The 20,129-nt window shown below is 45.6% G+C and overlaps 1 pseudogene; it reads left to right on the top strand.

Moving 5' to 3' along the window:
* The first annotated feature begins 4,033 nt into the window (after positions 1–4,033).
* LOC146817385 (uncharacterized) lies at positions 4,034–6,469 on the top strand (annotated as a pseudogene).
* The last annotated feature ends 13,660 nt before the right edge of the window (positions 6,470–20,129 follow it).

Here is a 20,129-nt window from a genome sequence, read left to right as displayed (position 1 = left end):
AGGTTTCCCTCCAAATGTGTGTGAACAACATGCAACTTCGTAATATCAAAGCATGAGCTCTCTAGCAGTGCAGCTGTGTGTATCAAGTTTTGTCTAGGTAATAGGGACTGACCAGAACAGAATAACAAGGTGCATGTTTTTCAACCTTGCACATCGTGTTCAGACTAAACTCCGAGAACAGCAGAGAACACAGAAATCAGACCATTCTCATGTGAAAGACACAAACAGAGTCTTGCAAAATAAAGTCTTCTAGTAACGTGCGCAAAAGCAGCATCATGGCAGCAGAGCTCATGCTAACTTAGCACTGTCGAGAATGACCGTAAGGGCCACATAACACCCTCCCCCTGGTAAGTGCCTAGACAAAAGAATAAAAAAGAGTTCAAAGTTAAGCAGAGTCCAGAAGCGCTTTAAAAAAAAAAAAGATTGTGTGGAAAAAAGAATTTAGTAAAAGAAAAAGATTTTTGGGTGATGAAAAAAGTGTAGTTTTATGAAAAATGGAATTAAGAAGGAGGTGGTAAATCCATAAAAGTACGTGAACCGAAGAATGCAATTCGTTCCAAAAGGCCATCTCTATCATTAGTAGAAAAAAGGGTTGCCATCCAATTAAGTATGTCGAAGGAACAGATATGCTCCTTGCATTGTGAAGCTTCCAAGAGCATATCTGGAGGAGGAGGAGGAGGAATCGCAATCGCCTACAGGAACACCCTCAGAATCTCGACCCGCACAGCAGACACCTCCAGCACCTCCGAACATCTCCACTACCAGATCCACACCGACCCCAACACCACTCTCCGATGAACACTCGTCTCCAGACCCCGGGGCCCCGGCCACAGTTCATCGACGCCGTCTCTGACATCATCAGCATGCACGCCCTTGCGTCCACAGACTACATTCTCCTTGGAGACCTGAATTTCCACCTCGAATAAAACGACAACAACTCCACCGCCCTGCTCGACAACCTTGCCAACCTCGGACTCAAACAGCTCATCACGGCCTCCACCCACACCGCTGGACACACGCTAGACCCCATCCTATCCGCCAGCAAACACATCACCTTCAGCCACACCGCTAAACTCCAGTGGACCGACCACCACTTCGTCCACTTCACCTCCGAGAAACCCACCACGCAGCAACACCCGCAATGAATCCCCCACCGCAGCTGGAACAGGATCACCGAAGACCAGCTCATCACCACCCTTGCCCGCAACCCACCCACCGACACCGCGACACCGACACAGCAGCCTGAAACCTCAAGCAATGGATCGACGACTGCGCCAACTCCCTCGCCTTGATCAAAAAACCCTCAAACCGACGTACAGACAGAAAGACCAGTTGGTTCACCACCGACCTCTAGGAGTCCAAACAGAACTGCCGAGAACACGAGAAGAAGTGGCGCCGTGAGCAGACACCGGACAACCACGCTGCCCTCAAGGACGCCAGCCGCAAGCACCACCAACTCATTCGAGCCGCCAAAAGGACCTCCAGGAACGTATCAACAACAATGCACACAACAGCAAAGAGCGCTTCAACGTCATGAAGGAACTCTCCAACCCCAGATCCAGCGCCAACGACATCCCACTGTCGCAAGACCTCTGCGACTCACTAGCCTCCTTTCACCGCAAGATCGAAGACATCCACGACAGCTTCAACACCCAGACCCCACCAACAGTGGCTAACACCTCTGATTCACTACCCCCCAGCCTCACCAAACACCTGCTCTCCTGGACCCACGTAAACGACGACGATACCATCAAGACCATGAACACCATCCACTCCGGCTCACCATCCTACCCTTGCCCACACCACATCTTCAACAAAGCCAACCACATCATCGCTCCCCAACTCCGGAAGATCCTCAACAGCTCCTTCGAGACCGCCACATTCGCGGAAAGCTGGAAACACGCAGAGGTTAACGCACTACTCAAGAAATCCACAGCAGACCCAAAGGACCTTAAGAACTTCCGGCCCATCTCCCTGCTCCCCTCGAAAGTCATCGAAAAGATCGTCAACAAGCAACTGTCCCACTTCCTCGAGGAAAACATTGTCCTGGACCTGTCCCATTCAGGATTCCGCAGCAAGCATAGCACCGAAACTGCCCTCATCGCTGCCACTGATGACATCAGGACCATGCTGGACAACGGTGAAACCCGCAGCCCTCATCCTCCTGGACCTCTCGGCTGCCTTTGACACCGCCTGCCACCGCACCCTCCGCACACGCCCTGGGCTGGATCATCTCCTTTCTCACCGACAGAACCCAGGGTCCAGCTCCTCCATTCCGCTCGGAAGCCATCAAGATCATCTGCTGGGTGCCCCAAGGATCATCCCTCAGCCCTACCCTTTTCAACGTCTACATGGCTTCACTCGCCAACATCGTCCGCTTGCACAACCTCAACATTGTCTCCTACACCGACGACACCCAGCTGATCCTCTCACTCACCAAGGACCCCACCACCACCAAAACGAACCTCCACAAAGGACTGAAGGCAGTCGCCGACTGGATGGAGAACAGTCGCCTGAAACTGAACTCTGACAAGACGGAGGTCCTCATCCTCGGCTCCTCCCCATCTGCCTGGGACAACTCCTGGTGGCCGGCCTTGCTGGGAGCTGCACCGACGCCCACCGGCCACGCACGCAACCTGGGATTCATCCTGGACTCATCACTCAATGACCCAACAAGTCAACGCCGTCTCCTCCTCCTGCTTCAACACCCTCCGCATGCTTCGCAAGATCTACAGATGGATCCCCACTGGAACCTGTGGTACTCTAAATTCTGGTTCCGTGTTATAAACATCGTCGTATCATGACGATTTTGGTATCAGCAGACCGCAAATGATTAGGATACTATGCACAAGCATTTTCGCCATGTTCGGGTGAAGAAATCACCCTGAAATCATAGTTTCCGTTCTGATCCCTCGGGTCCATCTTAGAACGACAGCCATTTTGTGATTGCCCTCACATAGGCCCAGAACTAAAGCCAAGCATGGGTCTGAAGGACACGCACACCTTCGTTGACTCTTCGGTGACCTGGGCAAGCTGACTCCACTGCCTGAAGCCAAACCTGTTCGGCCAGTTCCTTTCCCAGTGGCCGAACGAGATTAGTATCAAGGCCCAACCTATCGTAAAACCCTTTGATCACACAAACCATGGTTAATATTCTACACACCTGTCCCTGTTTCCCCCTTTTATGACTTGCTTTACGAGGAGGAGGTGCCCGTTTATATTGGAGGTCTGTCGATATCTGATGGAAGCAATGAGCCTTGCTGGGTAATTGATTAAGGGCTGGACAATGGGCTTGTCATCATGACTTTGCTTTTTCTTTGTAGTGAAAATATGTGAATGGTTAACTGTAAAATAAGGAATGTTTGCCTAAAGCATAATATTTTGTATAAAAGAGAAGGCCGGCTTTGTAAGGGGAGCAGTCTCCTGAGAATATACACCGTGTTGTACTTCTAGGATACCTGTTACTGGCTGCAGCCAATAAATTCGATCTTTGACTTCACCTAGAAGACTCTGTGTTTCTGTAGTCTGAAACAGGAAGAACTAGAAGTCTTTGGGTGTGTCCCCTGGCACCGCTGGGTTCTGAAAAACCCAGTACTTCAGTTGGCGCCCTATGTTGGGTGATTTCAGCGGTACCGGTCCAAGCCAGAGGTTCGTGAGGAGCTTCATGTGAAAATTCTGGAGGAAGGCCGCCACTTCATCGACCCCTGTATGTCGACGTGGTCCGAAAGTCTTTGCTGCGATGTTCCCCGCTTCCCGACGGCTACGAAGGACTGCTGCCCTGACTGTCGCCCTGTTTTGGACCCTTGATGATTTGGTAGAGCGAAACGATAGACGAGTCTTCTGGTGACATCATCGATACCTCAGTTAAGTATAAGTGGAGCGTCTCCCAGTCCTTAGTTTGGTTTTTGGTTTGGTATCCCCTTGGGATCTTTGATTTGGAACTTGCAAGTACCAAAGCCGAGGGACTCGTGTATTCACGAGACTATCGTATTCGATAATCCTTTGAAGTTTGAAGCTAGACTAGAGAGCGAAGATGCCTGGTCTTAGCAGACTTGGAAATTTGTTTTGTCTTGGTTGTAATAGGGATTCCAGATTGGAGGACTCGTGTCCGGTTCCTCCGATTGGAACTCCAACCTATGAACTATATGTGAAACATGGCGTAGGCCCCATCACATATAATGAAGTATGGATCCGATACACCAGGAAAGATGGTGTTTGAAAGTGGCCCCAAAATGGTAGTTTTGACACAGAGATTCTGGATAATCTGGAGGTTAAACTTTTGAAGAAGAAAGCCCGGCCGGCGATGTTTGACTCTTTTCGCCTATGGCGTAAGGAAGCCAAACAGAAGGAAATTAAATTAGCAAAGAGAAATAAGAGAGAAAAGGGTATTACGGTAATGAAAGCTGCTATGCAGTTTAAAGATAATGAAGAAGAACAGATAAGCGAGCAGTTGCACAGGCAACGTAACATGGTGATCGATAAATGTTATCCAGTTTTGCCGCTTCTTCAGCAAGATGCGTCAAAAGAAATGGAGAAAGACCCTTTAATGTCACACTTGTTGAATTCACCACCCCCTTATGTGCAGAGTGCTACAGCACCTCCGCAACCTTTAGTTGTGCAACCCCCAAATATTGTGCCTCAAGTTCTTCCACAACCGCCAGCTCCTCTTCAGTTGGCTCCTACTGCTATGGTGCAGCCCCCCCAAGGGCCGCCGACTTTGCTACCTACTCCACCTGTACTTCCTACGACTTTGTCTATGGAACCAACCGCCTCTTCTGGTGGTGTTCCCGAAACTGCCTCTGCTTCTGCATCTGCATTTGCCTTGTTTCCCTCTGTTTTTCCTCCCGTTCTTTTGTCAACTTCTCCTTCTATGCGACAGAGAATGACTGCTACTGTTGCTAGTCTTATATCTCCTCTCTTCGGGTCCACTAGTGTGACCCCTGATTCAAGACGTAAGCAGACGCGTAGTCAACTGCCTGATTCTCGAGAGAAAGAAATGTTTGACCGTATGGCGCGTAAATGGGTTATCTACCCTTCAAGGTACGATGTGGATTCTGTTATGGATGCCTTCCGTCAATGGGAAGCACCGAAACAGAGATACGTTTTTGAAAAGATGTGTGTTTTTCTTTGTGAGGAATTGGAGGATAATGATTTGAAAGCGAATCCACAGGAGTTGTGCCGTGTACGATTTGAATTTGAAAAAGGCACAATTGTGGGTCCCGATGTTGGGAAAGCAGTTGCGACATTGTTGTCTTTTAGGATTGAGGGTCCTTCTAAGTCATTGTTTGAACATGACCCATCTGATAAAAAGGTGAGACAATACCCTATGAGAGAAGTCCCTCCGGTATGGAAGGATGCCGTTGCGGCTGATGCCGCTCAAGGTATTGCTGCTATGCCAGCTCATTTCCAGCGTGTTTGGGTACATGTTCCTTGGAAGCGATCTGAAGTTTTAGCCCTTAAGCAGACTTTGCCTGATCCTCGTAAAAATCCTGCAGGATATTATAAGGAATTAGCACAAACTGCAGAATCATGTGTTATGAATTTAGCCGACATAGACATGTTATTTGGGAATGTTGTTCCACAGCCTTTGTGGGGAGTGATTCGCAATACAGATCACGCGCAAGAACTAGGCGACTCATGGGCTAACATTAGTGCAGCAAATGATAGACAAGTTGGTGGTGCCAAGCCTGAGCCTTTGGTAGCAGAACTTCCTGCTAGGATCATTACTTACATGAAGACTTTAATGCCTGCGATGCGTGTGAATTGGGATAAATTGTCTGCGTGTAAGCAGAAGAAAGATGAAACAGTGTCTGATTTCTTCACCAGGTGTGAAGAAACGTTTATCGACCACAGTGGTCAAGATATGAGTACAGAAGGTGGTCAACGGTTATTTGTTGACAAGTTTGTACACAATTTGCTTCCTGAGTTGTGTAAGAAATTGAAAGATTCAGAGAGTTCTTGGGCCGTTTCCTCTTCAGCGCAAATATTGGCTACTGCACAGTACTACGAAAATAGGGATAAAGATGAGAAGGATAGAGCAGAAAAGAAAACTAAAGAACTAAAGACGAAGGTTCTTTTACAACAGGCTTACCCGCCACGTGGTGGTCAGAGTAACTATCAGCAACCTCAGCAGTTTCAGAGAAACTCGCAAAGGTTCGAATTTTCTCGACCACGTGTTCCGGTAGGTCCCAATCAGTGTTCATATTGTAAAGAAGAGGGTCATTTCAAGTATAGTTGTCCTATTTTGTTACAGCGTACGAATGGTACTATTGGTGCAAGATGTCGAGGTGTTCAACAAGCTCCTAGAGGTAGAGGACGTGGAAGTGTTCCCCAAAACGTGCGTCCCCTTCCATCTCAGAATTCAATGAATAGTTTTGACCAGCAAAATAATGCGCCCGGTAGGACAGCTCAGTACTATGCTGACGATTATTATGCAGAAGATGAGAATATGGAAGGTAATGATTGCTAGGGCAGCCATAGACAAAAAGAGGGAGTTGTTTCAGTTCCAGTAGATCAAGGTGGACCGTATGTTAAGGTAACTACATCAGGTGTGTCAGAACCTTTTCTGTTGGATACTGGTGCTGCAAAGAGTTCTATTATGCACTCAAAACTCCCTGGCGCACCTTTGTCTGGCAAGATGAATGTTTCAGTAGGTTTTTCTGGCGCCCCGGTTAGGAATCCGATCTCAAGTCCTATGTCCCTTTCTGTTGGACCTTGTGAATTGGAAGCACCCCTTATCCTAACGACAGGTTGCGGTGAAAACTTGTTGGGATTGGATTTGTTGAAAAGATTGTATGAGACATTATATTGTTCTCCTTCGGGAGTACAGCTTACACTGGGTAGGAAAGTGATCTCTTCAATGTATTTGTCAAAGGATAAACTCCCGACCGAATTGTCGTTTCTTCCTGATACTCTTTGGGCCACTGGTCCTAATGATGTGGGTCTTTTGGAAATACCGCCATATGTTGTGACATTGAAAGCCGATGTTAAATTGCCACGCATTCCTCAATACAAGATCTCTAGTGAAGGTGAAAAGGCGTTGCTAGCGATCATTTATGATTTGATTGAAAAAGATGTAATTGAAGAAACAAGAGGTAACGTTTGCAATAGTCCTGTCATGCCTGTTTTGAAACGTACTGACCCTTCTCAGCCACCTGTTTACAGATTCGTGATTGATCTTAGAGAGGTCAATAAAATAGTGGTGCCACAGTTTCCAGTTGTTCCTGATATCACTGCCCTATTGACTATGATTCCAGCTTCCGCCACTTGGTTCTCGGTGATTGACTTGAAGAATGCTTTCTTCAGCATCCCGATTGCCGAGGGGAGCAGGGATATTTTTGGCTTCAGTCTAGGAGGCCGAAGCTTCCGCTTCAAACGCGCACCTCAAGGTTACTGTGAAAGCCCATCAATATATAGTCAGGCTTTAAAAACACAGCTTGATGAAATTGTTTTACCTCATGGCGCTACCCTTATTCAGTACGTCGATGATTTGCTCATCGCTGCAGATACTGAAGAGATTTGTAAAGAAGCCACCTTGTTGTTGTTGCGTCATTTGTCTGATTTGCATCACAAAGTGTCTCTTTAAGAGGTGACCTACTTAGGTCATCTCTTATCGACGGAGGGAAGGAAACTGACCCCAGAAAGAATTCAGGCAATTGCAAGGTTGAGTGTGCCAAAAACACAGAGAGAAGTACGTGCTTTCCTGGGCATCACATCATACTGTAGGCAGTGGATACCGAATTTCTCTTTGCTGGCCAAACCTTTGGTAGCATTAACCTGTAAAGATACACCAAATCCCATTCCATGGTCTGAAGATTGTCAGAAAAGTTTCTCACAATTGCGTAATGCATTGTGTTCCGCTCCTGTGTTGGGTACCCCCGACTACAGTAAGCCTTTTACACTGTATGTCCATGAGAAAGAAGGTTGTGCATTGTCAGTGTTGACACAGTCTTTTGGAGACAAACAGTGTCCATGCGCATATTTTTCGTCGACTTTGGATCCGGTAGCTAAAGCATTGCCGAGTTGCTTGAGAGCCACAGCGGCAGCAGCTGTTTCTATTCGACAGTCTGCTGGATTAGTAATGAATAACATGTTGATTGTGATGGTTCCACATGCAGTGGACACGTTGTTAAACAGGACCAAGACACAGCACTTAACTAGTGCCCGATTGTCAGGTTACGAGCTGACACTGTTAGCAAGTCATGTGCACATAAAGAGATGCAGTACGTTAAATCCAGCCACGTTATTGCCGATTCCAGTCGAGACAGATGATGTTGAACAGCATGATTGTTTTCTTAGGACAGAAGAAGAAACGAAAGGGAGAGTAGATCTTAAAGATACTCCTCTTGTAGAGTGTGATGGTACCTTATGGGTGGATGGTTCATGCTTTAAGCTTCCGATTGGTGATACGACTGCAGCATATGCTGCCACGACTTTGAATACGATTGTTGAAGCTGCACGTATACCACATAATTCAGCTCAAGCAGCAGAGTTAATTGCACTTACGAGAGCGTGTGTGTTATCGAAAGGAATGAAAGTGACCATATATACTGACAGCCAGTATGCGTTTGGTGTGGCTCATAGTTTTGAACGATTGTGGAAAGAACGTGGGTTCCTCACTTCACATGGAACTAAAATACAGCATGGTCAGTTGGTGAATGAGCTTCTTGAGTCACTGACCTTGCCACTACAAGTCGCGATTGTGAAATGCAGTGCACACAAGAAGGTGAATGATGATGTTGGTCGTGGTAATGCATTTGCTGACGAAACCACTAAAGAAACAGCAAAGGATGTGAAGAATCGAATGTATGTTGCAGGCCCTGCAAGATGGGTTGGTGATGTTGGAATGTGTGAAGACACGATAGAGAGTGTGAAGTCCCTTCAAGCCGAAGCTTCAGAGAAAGAATTGAGCATGTGGAGAGAAAGTACGGGTAAATTGGATAAAAATGGTTGTTGGATTGACTTATCAGAACATCAGCGATGGTTGTTACCCGATGCGTATGTGCTTGCAGTGGTGACAATGGCCCATGGGATGGCCCATATCAGTGTGAAAGGGATTTGTAAGTTGTTGGCTCCAGTATGGCAAAATGCTGGAATTCCTAAATGTGCAGAGAATGTGGTCAAAAATTGCATGGTGTGTCTGAAATACAATCCTGGTAGGGGAACCCCAATTCCAGCTGGTCATTTCGCGCCTCCAACGTATCCGTTCGAGGTTTTGCAGCTAGATTTTATCCACATGGAAAGATGCAACAATTTGAAATACGTACTCGTTGTTGTTTGTGCCTTTTCACTTTGGGTAGAAGCATATCCCTTAAAGGACAACACTGCCTTATCCACAGCTAAAGCCCTTGTCAAAGAATTCTTCCCCAGATTTGGAATGCCGAGAATGGTCTGGAGTGATAATGGGAGTGAATTTGTAGGTCGTGTGATGAAGAAAGTATGTGAAGGGCTAGGTATTCAGCAGAAATTTCACGCTGCAAATCACCCCCAATCAGCTGGACTAGTAGAGTGCTATAATGGCACGTTAAAATTGAAGCTGGCCAAGATTCAAGCGAGCACTGGTCTTAAATGGCCTGACGCCCTGCCTTTAGCACTCCTATCAACGAGAATGACTGTGCATTCGCGAGTGGGACTTAGTCCTTATGAAATTGTGTTCGGCCGCCCGGCCAACATATGGGGAGTGCCAAGGCCGACAAAATTCAGTGAGATCGAACACCCCGTATTACTTGATTATCTGTATGAATTGATGGCTAAATTGCGTGTTTTACACCAACAGGTGCATGATACTCTGCCTCAGGTCTCTGAATCTCCAGGACATCCTATCAATCCTGGATCATGGGTGCTGGTCAAAAACTTCAAGAGGACAAAGAATGATGAGCCCCGTTGGACCGGCCCCCACCTCGTCCTTCTTTCAACGAGATCGGCTGTTCGAGTAAAAGGGAAAAAGAACTGGATCCACGGCGTTCACTGCAAGAGGGTCCCTTTGCCTTTTCCCTACGACCGGTGGGTCCAGGAGGGAATCGCCGACTCTGAGACTGAGATTGTGCCTCGTTTTCTGCCTTTTAGCAATGCACGTGTAAAAGGAACAATTTCTGAGAAAGAAAGTGACAACATTCTGCAAGAAGCTGTGCCACCGTCAATTCGATTAGACACTACAGAGCCTGAACTCTTGTTCCAAGACCAGACAGTGTCACTATAATTTGAGGTCGAGAACTATGGACAAATAAAAATTCTTTTTTTTACTATTTTTGAAAAGTGCAGCTCTCTCATCTAAGAAACTTGCTTATTTTTATTTTTTCGAACCGCCATCCGGGTTCAGCTGCAGGGTCGTGGTTGCCCAAGTCTTTGGAGTGCAGCTGAAGACGTTAGGTCGACAGTTCTGGTCGGTCTAAGGGAGTTGCCCTGGACTGACAGAAGCATTCCTTAGCATAGAACACCCTACCACCACGAGCAGCGATTAGAGAGGATGGAGTTTTTCGAGAATGAGAGACCTGCCAAACAGATGGATTTTAAAGCCAGAATGTGTACAATGATGACAAAGAAACGATTTTTGATAATATGTATTTTCATGTTGTTTAGTGTAATGACGTTTTTAATAGGATATGTTTTATTCTCTTTTCAAGTGACGTTTGCACCCACTGCACTGCCCATACCTCCTTCTACTGTTTCCTCGCATTCTTTTCACCCTCTGCCTGAACACGAATCTGCTAGAAGATTAGAATTTGTCAATAATTCATTCATTCAGCTTCTGCACCAACACCAATTAGTAGTTAACACAACTAACTGTTGGGTGTGTGGTCTTATGCCTCATACTACTGAAAAAGGTATCCCTCATCTGGTCCTACCTTTCAGCCATAATGGTTCTGTGTGGGCATATAGAACGATATTCATATACGCTCATGAAGCCAACCCCCTACGTTCTGTGAAGGATAATGCTAAGAATAGTGCCCTGGTTAAGGGTATAGTAGATATGATTAAGGAAGACATTTCCTATGAGACTATCCTGAGTGATGAGACACTAGCATATATTGGATGGAACATAACAGGATATGGAGCTGCTCTGAGTGAGAACCAGCGAGCAAGGGGATCCTCCCCGATTTGGATTGTACCCCATCAGGGTCACCTATGTCTGCAAGGTAATGGCAAGAATCCCAGAGCTCAGTTTTGGAGAAATGTCTGTACTGAAACATATGTCTTTGCGTCTCAGACTTCCCCTTCATTCTTAGCAGCTAAGGGTACCTATTTCATCTGCCATAATAGAGCCTATACATGGTTGCCCCATGACTTCTCGGGCACATGTTTTGTTTCGTTCCTGTTGCCTCCCACCTACACGGCCACGGCAGATTACCACAAGACAAGGGTAGTTAGAGGTGTCATCAGTCAAGATGACACTGCAGGACAAGAGTTTGGAGATTTCGTGAAGGGTTCTCTGCCGTTTTGGGGGCCTATGGTTAACAACAGGAACATAAGGCAATTGACAAGGGTGGTTGAATCCACGGTAGATGAAACCGCCGGTGCCCTTAGTAATTTAACTGCTGAGCTCCAGTCAGATCGCCTTATGACTCTTCAGAACAGGGTCGCATTGGACGTCATACTTGCAGACCGAGGTGGGGTGTGTACAGTGATCCAATCAAGTTGCTGTGTTTTCATTCCAGACAACGCTCCGACAGTTTACCAGGCCATTTCCAAACTGCATAAAATCTCCGAATCTATTCACGTGGATAAAGGAGATTGGTCATTGATGGGGTGGTTCTGGGAACTGATATCCGCCTGGGGATGGAAGATTCTGATAGTCATTGGGATGATCTTAGCCATTCTTTTCCTGTTCTGTCTGTGTATACAGTGTGCTCCTGCAATATGTGGCCTCTGTGCTACATCGTGTGTAAGGAAACCTGTATCAAGGGACGAGCTAAGTAATAGGATGATGCTACAGCAACATCTCAACGACTTTATGAATATAGACTTGGACTCAGACCTAGACTCAGACTGACGTGAGTATAGGTTAATTGCCGATGTAAGGGCAAAAGGAGGGTCTGTGGTACTCTAAATTCTGGACCCGTGTTATAAATATCGTCGTATCATGACGATTTTGGTATCAGCAGACCGCAAATGATAAGGATACTATGCACAAGCATTTTCGCCATGTTCGGGTAAAGAAATCACCCTGAAATCATAGTTTCCGTTCTGATCCCTCGGTCTGAAGGACACGCACACCTTCGTTGACTCTTCGGTGACCTGGGCAAGCTGACTCCACTGCCTGAAGCCAAACCTGTTCGGCCAGTTCCTTTCCCAGTGGCCGAACGAGATTAGTATCAAGGCCCAACCTATCGTAAAACCCTTTGATCACACAAACCATGGTTAATCTTCTACACACCTGTCCCTGTTTCCCCCTTTTATGACTTGCTTTACGAGGAGGAGGTGCCCGTTTATATTGGAGGTCTGTCGATATCTGATGGAAGCAATGAGCCTTGCTGGGTAATTGATTAAGGGCTGGACAATGGGCTTGTCATCATGACTTTGCTTTTTCTTTGTAGTGAAAATATGTGAATGGTTAACTGTAAAATAAGGAATGTTTGCCTAAAGCATAATATTTTGTATAAAAGAGAAGGCCGGCTTTGTAAGGGGAGCAGTCTCCTGAGAATATATACCGTGTTGTACTTCTAGGATACAAGTTACTGGCTGCAGCCAATAAATTCGATCTTTGACTTCACCTAGAAGACTCTGTGTTTCTGTAGTCTGAAACAGGAAGAACTCGAAGTCTTTGGGTGTGTCCCCTGGCACCGCTGGGTTCTGAAAAACCCAGTACTTCAAACCAGAAAGACGGTCACCCACACCCTCGTCAGCAGCAGACTGGACTATAGCAACGCCCTCTATGCCAGAACCACGGCCAAACTCCAGAAAAGACTGCAACGCATACAGAACGCCTCTGCACAACTCGACCTTGGCATCTCCCGCCACTCCCACATCACAGCCCAACTGAAGGACCTGCACTGGTTCTCCATCAACAAGAGGATCACCTTCAAGCTCCTGACCGATGCACACAAAGCACTCCACAACGCCGGGCCAGCATACCTCAACAAGCGTCTCACCTTCTACACCCCAAATCGCCAGCTTCGCACCGCCGACCTCACCCTCGCTACCGTCCCACGCATACACAGAACCACCACCGGCAGCAGATCCTTCTCCTACCTCGCCGCCAAGACGTGGAACACCCTCCCCACCCATCTGCATCTGACCCAGGACCTGCTGACCTTCAGGAGACACCTCAAGACCTGGCTGTTCGAGCAGTAGCTGTTACCCCCCCTCAGCGCCTTGAGACCCTCAAGGGTGAGTAGTGCGCTTTACAAATGATTGATTGATATCCAGACAACTTGCGTGATATTCAATGAAACTTCGTTATAGGATGTTCTGCGCAGCTGCACAGATATCCAATTCAGCCAAGATGCCAAGTGCAGCAGCATGCGCCATGTTGCCATTCCCAGAACAAGCCTGCTCATGGGCCTCTAAGGGACCCCCAAACTGGTGAAAATCCGGAACTGTACATGTCATATTGGAGAGGCATAAATCCAAAGCCCAATAGAAAGGGCATCTCTGACAGTAGAACACAGGTTGCATGCAAGTGAAGTAGGCACAGCGAAAAATCAGTCCATAACTCAGGCTTAGCGTCGCTAATGACAAGCATCCAAAAAGCTGTTGCATTCAGTCACGGTACAATTGCAATTGGCCTGGTCTGTGCAGTACCACATGATGAGCAGCCACTGCGTAGTAGAAACAGAAGGATCAGTATTCCACCTGCAAGCGCCAGTAACAAAGAAAATCATCCGAAGACGCTAGAAAAGATAGAATGAATAAGTGCTGGTATTACTCCAAATATCATCTGAAAAGAAGTCACAAGGCCGGATCCCACACTCTTAAAAAAATGAGCAAGGCCTTTGATGTCAGACGCATTAAATATTTGGTGTATAAGCTCCCGAAAGTGAAGTGGGAGGTTAGTGTTCAGAAGTGACTGAATCTCGCTAGATGTCCTAGCCACCTGCAACTCAAAGGGCCACTTCCTGTTGGAACAAAAGCGCTTTTATCCTGCTCAATTTGTTGAAATCTATTTTCAAAGTTGGAATGGAAGGCCAAATCGAACTATGTCATTTCCCATGCGGGGGTGGAAAAAGCACATTGCTACAACAATTAACACATTGTGAAACTGTTACTAAATACGAGATTCCTGCCCGTGAACCACAGCATTCGTGGTTAATCAAAATGAGATAAGTTTGTAAGCAATGTAAAAGCAGGAATTATTGATGTTACAGGAGTTCCTTTATAAAAAGAAGCAAAATTTGGCGCTGATACTTTAGAAGTGCCGTGCAACATTAACGTGTTTACAAACTAGGGAATGACCTACTGTAGAATCGCAGTCCTCCCCTGTTAGGAAAACTTTCTTATTCTCCCGTTGACTTCTGTAAGTGAAAGGAAAGGACCATATTTAATGGAGAAAGGAACTACCGAGGGGCTCAAAGCGACCTAGCGGAAAATGTTGCATAATGATTTCAATTGAAACAACGAAAATGAGATATTACCCCATGAATTAACCTAACAGCCGAGTCAGTTTCCGCCACAGAGAATGGCAAGGGCTCCAACTGTTCAATGTATAATAGTGTGTAAGTAGCATCTTTCGTGGACATAAATCGCTGTTTATCAGTCAAATTAAAAGATGAAAACAAAGCAGTAGCATTTAAGTAATCAAGGGACTTTTCCCATTTTGGGAGTTTGTAACGTCCATGCGAACTGCATTACTGATCTTAATTGATTTTGACCATGATACAATTCAGATAAATCATTCTGAACAATATCAATAACAGATGACACAATATTATCCAAGGTGTAAATGCGTGAGGACAGCGTACTGATGCTATTGTCGACCATGGCAAGAACTTTTTCTAAATTTGCCTGATCTATTTGACGCAGACGGAAAGTGGCTTCCGCCTGCAAAAGTTTCCAAATTTCATTATAGGCTGCATATAGAAATCTCTTGTTTCTAGGGGCTCTGGGATAAAATCAGACAAGTTAATGTCGCTCGGAAAGCGCGATAAATGTTGTTTTACTGACAACAAAGTGGCATGTTCTAACCATTGTTTGCATAATTTACTGAAAGAGTATGCCATGACTGTGTTTGAATTTGGAAAATGAGGATCGGGTCTAGTCTGCGTGAAACCAGGAGTTACATTTTAAAAACATAGTTGCCATTCGTTTGAACTCGTGGGCCAGACCAACCAACTGGATTGGCCAAGTTCAAAAATATTAGAAGAGTCATTGAGAAATAAAGCTTGTAATACATCAATGGTATAATTAGTTTGTGTGCTTCAATTGTCAAACTCCGCTAAGAAGGGGATTGATGGGATGTATAAAATTATTCGCAGTCGCCAAGCCAAAACAAGTGGTCTGGTGTAATAAGTCATTTAAAAATAAAATAAAATTTGAGTCGGAATCAGGCAGGCACGATGCAGAGCTTCAGAGCCCTGAACCTGCCAAGCTTTAGTACCCCAAATTAATTTTAAATCAATGGCATATTTCCAGTGATCATAACCTTGTTTCGCCAATTCAGTGGAATAGATCAATGTATGTGTTGTAATCAGTAAAATAAGCAAATTTATCCTGAAGTGTTTTAGAACTCCCCTGGATAGGAGTCGGACAATGTTCCCATTGAGTGTAATTTAAAACAGGTTGTAATGTGCTTGTTTTATGTAAGTAATGATGCCCATAATGTTGATAGCAGAATAAATCAGCATAATTGGCAGAATGTAAATACAAATCTTCAACATCAAAAGCAGCATCATTTTTCAAACCAGAAAACAATGAATGTACGGCTTGCACATCCCAATCATCAGAATATATGTCCTGTGTTACCACATCTCCTAAGGAGACGCAAAATACGTATGGTATCTTGAGCACTTCCGTCAGACCGTGGACTTCAAAATCTACTTTATCCCACACAATGCCATCTGCAACTGGGAAAGCCGAAATGTTAACAAGAGCTTGATCACGTTTCATGATATGGGATTACATACAAGGTGCCAGAACTCCGTCGACCAAGTTCACAGCAGAGCGTTCTGGCAAATAATGACCATTAATCAGTAAGAAAAACACAGTCACAAAGCCTATCGACATGAAGAGGATAATCAGGATAAGTTCCAACCAGATATAGGTCCATGGCAGGACCAGGTAAGTCTTTTTGAACCAATAGAAAATAAAATTTCCAATTTTGTCGGTCGAAGTGTCAAATTGGAAAACGAAGAGGATGAGCCAGAAGAGAAGCTGGCATGATCTCCAAAAGTACCCGCTTGCAGTTCTGTTAATTAGATGTGGCAGTGCTGGGTCAGCATGATGTTATCGTGGACTGATCGGCACCTCACTACTCGACTCATCTGTAGGATAAGTGTACTCGACGTCTGTATTGGAAGATGGAGGCATGATAGGTGAAAGGTCAATAGCAGTGTCCATCACTCCCTCACCCACACGGGCATTAGTGGAAGAGGATGAAGTCAGCGGATTCAATGAAATTGCGTTGCACAAAACAGCAGGCGTGACACTATTCAGAATCTGCCTGACGGTGTAACTTGACATTGTCCGCTGAGATATATCTGTTGTTTTTGCGACCAGGTAAAGATGGCAAAATGACTGTACAAGTACCCTTCAATCCAAGTACTGGATCTGGTGCTCGATAAGAGGGACCAAATTCTTTTTTGTTCTCCAGCTTTTCTCGTACCAGATCTCCAATCTTTGGGAGCCAGCCGGCTACCGGAATCAGCAGTGCTGCATCATTGGAAGAGGGCAAATGTTCCGTTGCGTAGCTGTCACGGGTCTTTTGTAGATCCTGTAACATAGTAGAATGTTTTTCTACGTCAAAGGTTGCGGCAGACGCCACAGCGTCTAGACCATCAAGGTCTGGCACAAACATTGTAATGCCAAAGAGCATTTTGTATGGGGTCCTCCCACCCACAGATCTCCTAGAGAGATGATTAAGTGCACGTTGAACCCCATACAAGTGGGCCAGCCATTTCCTGCCAGTACCTAAGACTCTAGCTGTCAAAGATTGCTATAAGTCACGGTTCATTCCCTCCACCATGGAATTGCCCTCAGGCCTATATGGAGACGAAAACTGTACCTGCACCCCCATTAACATCATTGCGTCCTTGTAGGCCTTAGAGGCGAACGCTGGACCTTGGTATGAGTGGAAGGTGCCACAGGCAAACATCCTGACAAAGACACGCAAATCTCTAGCAACATTTTGAAGCGTCAGCACTGCGTTGTGGCCAAACCCAAAGGAATCTAGTGCACGAATCAACTGCAACTAAAATATATTTATATGCAGTATCAGAGGAGATCGGACCACAGTGATCAAGATACACACAGCCAAAAGGCTGATTGGATATTCACAGCTGTGTTTGTGGTGGGCACGAGACCGTAGATGGCTTAATTTGTTGACAAATGTCACACGAAAGTACACAATTATGGGTCTGTTTATATAAACCACGCCACCAGTAACGTTGCTGTAAAATAGAAACTGTCGCAGACACTCCGACATGCGCAGAAGCCATGCCTTCATATGTGGGAACGATCAAAGCAGGTCTGCGCTCCATGTTTGGAATTTGCCGATCACCATCATTCGCAATTGTAGCAAAAGGAACTTGTTTGAGAGATAAATTATAAGAATACTTTGAAGGTAAGCCCTGCGGAGGAGCAGTTCCATCCCTCGTAGCAGCAATAGCTGCCAAATTTTCATTATCAATCTTAGTCATGGAGCTTGTAACTGCTGCAACGGAACACATGGCTACTGCAGACTTGGCCGCATCATCAGCCAAAGAATTACCAACAGCATATGCTCCCACACGCTGATGGCCAAGAGTATGGATAACCTGTGTGGGGGGGAATTTTTTTTTAAGTTCCCCCACTCGAAACCCAAAGCATTTTATGCTTTATTACGCTGCCTTTAGAGTCTCTATAGTCATTTTGTGACCAAAAGAATAAGTTGTCATTTAAAGACTGGACACAGTAGTAAGAATCGAATACAATAAGAGTATTCACATTAGGATCAGTAAACTTGAGAGCAAGAGCACGCAGCTCCCCCAATTGTGCTGTAAAGTTCAGAGTGCCTGCGTATGCACTATGGAAGACTTAAATTCTCCATTGACAATCGTACCATCACAATGGCACAAGCCGCTGTGTAAGCGTGTTTAGAACCGATTGCCGGTTGAGCCGAGCCATCAGTTTAGATGATACATTTGTATTCATCCAAAGGTAGCAGGGACAGAGGAGGAGGATGAACATGTTCATACTGTAAGAACTCCTGTGTCTGAAGAGAAGGATCAAAAATAAACGTGACATCAGCCGATGTCAAAGATGCAGCCCATTGAATCCAACGGGGATGTAAAGCCTTAGAGTTTGGTACACTCACCTTTGTCACCGCTTCTAATTCAGGGAGAGGAGTGACCATAAGAAAGCGTTTTCCTTGCACCAGAGAGCGTTCTTTAAGAATCACCATCTGTACCGCTGTCAAAACTTTTTCAGTATTGGAAAACAGCATTCCAGCCGATGTGTATAAATGTGATTTGTAAGCAATAGGCACTGTGTCTCCCTCATTGAACATCAAGTAAGTGAAACCCACCATCCCCAGTATTATACGTATCACTAGGTTTGTGGCATTGTCACGCGTCAACAAGTAGTTAGTAGCAAGTAAGTCTGTTTGCAAAGACTGCAGAATTGAGGTACGTTTCGGAAGCCAGCTGGCCGAAGAAAAATTTGGTTATATCAACGCTGGGCATAATCAGGAATGTATGTCCTCCCGAAATTCAAATATCCCAGGAGAGACTGAAGTTTTTTCAGTGTAGAAGGAGGTCGCAATTGTGTACATCTCTCCAGAAAGTGGGGGGCTAACCCCTACCTTCATTGTTGAGCTAGTAGCTAAAAAAAAAGCACCACAAAATGTGCGATGTGTGATTTAGCAAAATTGAATTTGGCAAACAACAAAAAAATGCGGTCGACTCGGACAAGATGTGGCATCAAGTACATCATCCATCAAATAAATGTCATCAACGTATGAGAACCCATCAGGGTCAATGCTATGTAGCAAAGACACAACACGTGCAGCAAAAGCCACTGGGCTATTCTTATACCCCATAGGCAAGCGTGTAAATTGTTTCTGATTTCCGACGACGGTAAAGAGCTGTCAAGTCACTGCTCTCAGGAGCCAAGTTGTGACTTTAGAAACCATTTGAAATATCTAGTGTAGTTTTGTATTTTTTACAGATTAGTGTGTTCACTATTGTAGAGCTGTGTGTGTTTTGTACCGCTAATGTACGACAATGACTATTCAATTTTCGATAATCCAAGACAATGTGGTACGATCCATCAGGTTTTGATACAGGAAAAAGAGGATTAATTATCTGTGAGACGCAGGATTCAATCACACCCTGATACTCCAACTGAGTCAGAATATCAGAAACAGGAGCCTTTGCCTCTCGTTTGACTAGATATTGTGGCTTTGGTATAGACCGTAACGGGATCTCGTGCTGGGGAATCTCTAGCCCAGCCCACCTGATTACGGTACACCGCCGGGGTAAGTGCCAAAGCCCACTCAGCTGCAAAAGCCTTTGCATGTTCCTCAGGGACATAAAGCAAAAAACTTGGGAGTATCACTTCTCCCCCTTTTGGAGGGGCCAGAACAAACGGTGGTGGCCAATCTCCCTCTGCTTACAAAATGTCATATGAAGAGGTTAGATTTTCCCAGAAAACTGCTGTGATTGTACACTGTATATCACCTTCAATTTGGAAGACTATCTCGTAGAGCCTATCTGGGGGGGCAACTCGTGTATCTGCTGTCTCTATTGTAATGAATGTGTCAATTGCTCTCACTTCCAGACAGGGACGCAGTGCCTCCTGCACTATGGTAACCTCCGCTGTGCTGTCGAGCAGAGTCATCGCCCAAGTCCAATCTAGAAGACGTGTTCTCACCGTTTGAGGCAAATTTTGCTGTCAAAGCTGCAACTTTCCTCTTCCGATAGGGTGGTCTAAAACGAGGCAGATCCTCTTGTTTGGCTTTAACATCAAACTGTCAAGGTAGATCTCGTCCCTGTTATGTG

This window comes from Triturus cristatus, chromosome 6, assembly GCF_964204655.1.
Source record: "Triturus cristatus chromosome 6, aTriCri1.1, whole genome shotgun sequence".
NCBI lineage: Eukaryota > Metazoa > Chordata > Amphibia > Caudata > Salamandridae > Triturus > Triturus cristatus.
The sequence above is the reverse complement of the archived record's forward strand: the minus strand, read 5'-3'. Positions and strand labels throughout refer to the sequence as shown.